Raw genomic sequence first — 6000 nt, forward strand, 5'->3', positions numbered from 1 at the left:
CTCTTTTTGCTTCTCTAACTAGGTAGTTTCTAATGCCCTATCTTCCAGTTGCTGATTCTTTTTTTCTGTATGGTCAAGTATACTTTTGAAACTATTGAATTCTTCATGTCAATTTTTATATTTTTCAACTCTAGGATTTCTATTTGTTTTTGTTGTTGTTGTTTTTTGATTGTTGCTGTTTCTTTATCAAACTTCTCATTTTGTTCATGCATTGTTTTCCTAATTTATTTTAGTTGTCTGTGTTTTCTTGTGGTTCACTAACCTTCCTTAAGAAGGTTATTCTGAAGTCTTTTTCTGATAATTCATAGACCTCCATTTCTTTAGGGTCAGTTATTGGACCTTTATAAGTTTCCTTTCCTGGTGTCATATTTACCTGATTTTTCATGCTTTTTTGATTCCTTACACGAATATCTATGTATTTGAATAATCAGGTTCCTCTTCTAGACTTTACAGGTTTGCTTTGTCAGGGGCAGTTTTTCACAGGTCAGCTATTTGGATTTTTGGATGTGTCTTCTGGTATTGTCCTTGTATAGATGGGGCCTATACATCCTCATAAGGATGAGGGTTTTGCTTCTGTCTGTGAACAGTTAGATAGGCTTGATTCTCTACCAAGAGGCTGTAGCATGAGCTTTGTGGTTGCCTGGATTTCTGATCAGGTTACTAGATACTCAGGACTGGGTACTATATTCAGTAATAGATAGGGTTATGAGGTAGCCTCCCTGCCCTGAGGGGCAACAGGATGAGACCCAGCGCCTATGCAGCTCAATGTTTGAGAACTTGAATCAGTCCAAAGAGTGCACTGAATTCCTTGGTCAGGTGAGTCCACCAGCTTTGCTCTGTAGATGATGGAAGCCACAGGCTGTGTTCTCTGTTCAAGGGCAGTTGAATGGATTATCCAGCTTCCCACACGCTCTGGTTAGTTTTCCTGATTGGACAGGCTAAAGGCTGTATTCAGTGATGAAGAGAGCTACTAATTAGATTCCCTGCCTAGGTACAGTGGGAGAAGTAGTTCTAAAATGTGGAAAGCTCTTTATTTGTTGCCTTAACTCAAGTTGAACTGCACTCAAAGTTCTCTCACTGAACAGGGCCACTGGCTTTGCTCTGCACACTATTGGTTCTGTCCGCCTCTCAGCTTGAATGCTGCTGGGCCACATAGCTTTCAGGAGTTGTTGCCATCCGTTCTGGTCAGATGGAGCCAGAAGGCACTCACCACAGTAGGTGGGTCTGTGTCTCAGCTTCCTTGCCTGGGTGGGAAGGGTAAGGGTCACTGCAGGCTACTCTCAATTTCCCAAACAGGCTCTCTGGATAGGAGCAGCCAGGAGCTACCCTCAATCTTGGCTATAAATTAATACTTGTACTTGTGTGTAGCATGGGAATACTCCATAGCCAGTACTGACTTTATTCAGGGGGCTGTCAGCTCTCTTCACCCACCTCTCAGCTCAAGCACTGCTGGGTCACACTGCCTCCAGGAATTGTCACCATGTTTTTCTGGTCCTATGGGATCAGGAGACACTCTCCACAGTGGGTAAGGCTGTGATTTAACTCTTTGCTTGGGTGTGGGCAAACTGGGCTTTAGGGCCAACAAAACTCCTCATTTGAGGATCTGAATCAGGCAGATCTATACCCTGCTGAGTTCTCTGGTCGGAGTGTACCCCTGACGTGTTCTGATGATGAACAAAATTGATGGATGGGATTATTACTTGGGCCCTGAAGGTATGAACTCTGTCTGCCAAGATCCAAGTACTGATTATTGCAAGCCCCTCCCTTCTTCTCAGTCACAGTCAGATTCCCAGAGGTTGAGCCCCACAGATTCCCCTGCATTCCCTCTGGTGTGAGATCAGAGTAGGAGCTCCCACAGAGTGACCCACAGTGCTGGGGGTGGGAGCTGGTTATCCCCCCTGGGCTTTCTCTTCCCACTAGGGGAACTGGAAGTTCAGGGAAGACCACTCTGCATGGTGATGCCCTGAGGGAGAGGCAATGTAGTCAACATGTAGCCACTTACCTTATCCTTTTAATGCAGTCTGTCTTAATCTCTGTGGTACAGGGGGATGCTTCAGCTTGACTCCATGTTCTAAGGTTCTCTCAGTGGTGTGTTATTCTTAAATAAATGTTCATTGTTCTTGTGATGAGGAGTGAAATCAGGAACAACCTATGTTGCCATCTTGCTGACATCACTCCCTTTACTTTTCTAATAGTGAGTTGTTGAGCCTAAAAAAAGAATTCCTACTTTCTTTAAGGAAACTGAATATTAGCAAGTAAGATTTTTTCTCACTGCTTGAGGATCTCAATGTAATGCAATGAATGACCTCAGTGAAACTAAACATAATACAGGAGTGGCAATGGTGCAGTCACAGTGCAAGGACATGCATAATACAGATTTTAACCAAAAAGTGGAAATGTAGTTGGCATGTTCATCAGAATAAGTGTTCTGATTTACACGAGTGAGTTAGTAAGAAACATTCACAAGAGTCTGGCCTCTTACGCGTCAGCAGCAGGACTTTAGTGTTGACAGTGTGGTTCTTGTAATTTGCTGACTGGCTGGGAAGGCTTTGCAGTGGAGATCTGCAGGGTTGCACACATTCTGTCTGCAAGTGCCTACATGTTTTCTTGTTATTTTTTCTTTTTTCTAGTTTATATCTTTTCCTGATATAAAATTGTTTTTTTCTTTCACTATTAATGAGTAAGGAAAGTAACATAACTTTTTCTTGATAAAGAACAAGTTGCTACCACTTAGATAGGAAAGGAAAGTTCCTGAGATTATGCTGCTGAGGGCGGGAGATACAGGGACAACTAGTGTCTCTGGCCTGAGGTGATCTTGTGAAGGAAGGTGTGGATCGATGTGCTGATGAGACCTCCTGTCTACAGGAAGGGCTGCATGATGCTCACCCGCCGGGGATGGGTGAGTCATCATTCATTATGCATGCTCATAATTAACTACCACTGCCTTAGTGCATACTGGCAAAGCAAACCCATGGTAAGAATGGTGGGCTATTATCTGTGCATCTAATTTAAAAGTTATTTTTATTGTGGAAAAGATCATATATGCAAAATCATGCATAAAACATATCTATACTGTTTAGTGAATGATAAAAACAATTTAGATGCTGAATACACAAAGTGAAGAAATGGAGGCCTACTGGTACCTTATATTACCCCTCTCTGATGACATCTTATTCCTACAGCCTCCCTCCTAGGAGGATATGTTACCCTGATTTTATGTTAAATATCCTATTGTGTTTCCTATGTTGTACCTTTTATGACTATACCTATAAACATAAATTATATTAACTATGTATTTAAGTGCATTTTAACTTTTTTTTTAATTTTGTTTTTAATGTTTATTTACTTTTGAGACAGAGAGAGACAGAGCATGAACGGGGGAGGGGCAGAGAGAGAGGGAGACACAGAATCGGAAGCAGGCTCCAGGCTCCGAGCCATCAGCCCAGAGCCCGACGCGGGGCTCGAACTCACCAACCGTGAGATCGTGACCTGAGCTGAAGTCGGAGGCTCAACCGACTGAGCCACCCAGGCACCCCGCATTTTAACTTTTTAAACTAACAAAATATAAAATTAATATCCAATGCTGGTAAAGATTGGAACAAATTGAAATTTATTGTGCCGGCAGCTGTGTTAAACAGTACTACAACTAAATTCTCTATGTCCTTGTATTTTTCCATCTCTCTTGTGTTATCAAAAATACAAAATTATATTTTACGTATTTATTTCTTCCACTGCACATTATAAAATGTATCTACTCTCTTATAGAGTTTTATACATAAAGCCCTATATGTGGCACTATATTTTACAGATATAAATCTACTGTGACAAAAAGCAATTTGGTAGTAAATATTAAAAACCATAAAAGCTTCATATCCTTTGCACAATTAATTCCACTTTTGGGAATTTATCTTAGAGATATGTGTTTTTATTTTCCTAAAAAGGAGTAAAGTTACATGGTAAATATTTTCATTGCAGTATTATTTATGTTCTCTAAAAGTTTAAAATAAGCTATATGTTGAATAGGGAAGCAGTTAGATAAACTGTGCTATTTCTTTTCATTGGACTCTTGCAGTAAAGACACATAACAGTGTAAAGACTACATAAAAATATGAGAATGTTTGTGATTTAATGTTAGGTAAGAACATAAAACAAGATATACAACTCATCACCTGAAAATACTAGTAAGTAAAACAAACAATCAGGGCATTCTTTCATTTGGTTCTGGAAAAGCAGCTACCTTTCCCTTATTCATAAATTTTCTATAATCCTGTAGGAACTCTACAATTTAAATTTTAGGAAAACAAAATAGAAAAAAAGAAAGGAAAATAGATGTAGGAAATCTCCAATAGAAACTTTGAAAAAAATTATTATATGTCTCAAAGAATATATTGTAATTATTGTTTTATTTTCTGAATGAAATAAGAACAGTGTTTTACATATATAGAGAGACGCAAAGATTTATTTGTATAATCATTAAAATTGTGAATTTACCTTTAAATTGGGGAGTTTTTGAATATAATTATTGAAGGAATTAAGATGTAACAGTTTCCCTGTATTTTAAGAATCTTTTTAGGGAAACTAAAATCCTGTAGAAACAAAGCAAATGCACAAAGGGAATAAGAATCAATTTTGAATTACAGTCTGCAAAGAAAGGAACTTAGGTTCACATCACCAATGCAATTTTTCTATTTTAAATAAAAACTAAATATTTTGAGTATAGTGTACATTTAAGAAAAATTTCCTTTTAACCAACTCTTGATTATGTGGCCAGTTGCCAGTCTTGTTTGCATTTTATAAAGGGGTTTCTGCTCTCTTCATTCACATTAATGTTATCCACAGCTTCTGCATTCTAAATATAATTGTATGGAGGCAACAGAGTTTTAACAGTAACATAGCTTAAAGGTTGTCTTCAATCCTTTCTCAACAAAGTATGGAGTAATAAAGTATTAATATTTATCAGAAAAATGTTAACTTAAGGTATAGGTTGTTTTTAAAATTTGAATGAAATTCTATGTTATCATTCCAACTTTCTTTAAAGCTACATATGGGTCCTGCATATAAATTATACAATGAGAAATATTAGTAAGTATTTTTAAAAGCTGGGTGAGAAGTGATCCTCTGTTGCTCAGAGGCAAGTTGTGATCCTGTTTTTGAAAATAGACAATGACGTTCACAAATGTGATAGCAATGATCTTAGCAAGTACACTTGTAAAACATTGAGTCTGAAAATAAGTTTAAATATAACGCTTGTAATACTAGATATGTAGTAAAATAGAATGCATATTATATGATATTTATCTTTAAAAGAACAATGTCTATATGTTATCATTTGTTATATTTTTACACTATCTTCATTTTATCAGACACAAATAAGTAGAGGCTTAAAAACCTCAGATTATATTAAGAAGTTATATTGCAACCATCCCTAAACAAATAAAAATGCTATAATAAAGATTTGTTATTTTGGAACATCTAAGGATTTCACCAAGATGGTGAGATAGAAGGTTCCTGACTTTCTCTTCTCCTACAGATGTACCAAGTATACAGCTACACACAGATCAATTCACTCTGAGAGATATCCAGAAACTAGTTGAGTGACTCCTACACATCAAGTGACAGAAAATACCCACATCAAAATGGGTGGGAAAAGCTGAAATACATTCTTACCATAAACCCTACCCCAGGCACAGTGCCTTACGATCAGGAGAGAACTTTCAACTCCCAGATTCCCCCTGAGGAGAAGTTTGGACTTCACATCTAGTACCCCAACTTGTAAGGCTACAACCTGAAGGACAGGTCCCCAAATCACCTAGTTCTGATAGCCAGTGGAGTTAGGCATTCATAAGTCCCATAGGACCATGTTAAACAAACAAACAAACAAAAACAATTTTCAAATGGGCACACAAACACTTCCCACAGCTGTTCCTCCTAGGTTTATCAAAGAAAGAAAGAAAGAAAGAAAGAAAGAAAGAAAGAAAGAAAGAAAGAAAGAAAGAAAGA

The sequence above is a fragment of the Herpailurus yagouaroundi genome, unplaced genomic scaffold, assembly GCF_014898765.1.
Source record: "Herpailurus yagouaroundi ecotype Mexico unplaced genomic scaffold, PumYag 165, whole genome shotgun sequence".
Taxonomy (NCBI): domain Eukaryota; kingdom Metazoa; phylum Chordata; class Mammalia; order Carnivora; family Felidae; genus Herpailurus; species Herpailurus yagouaroundi.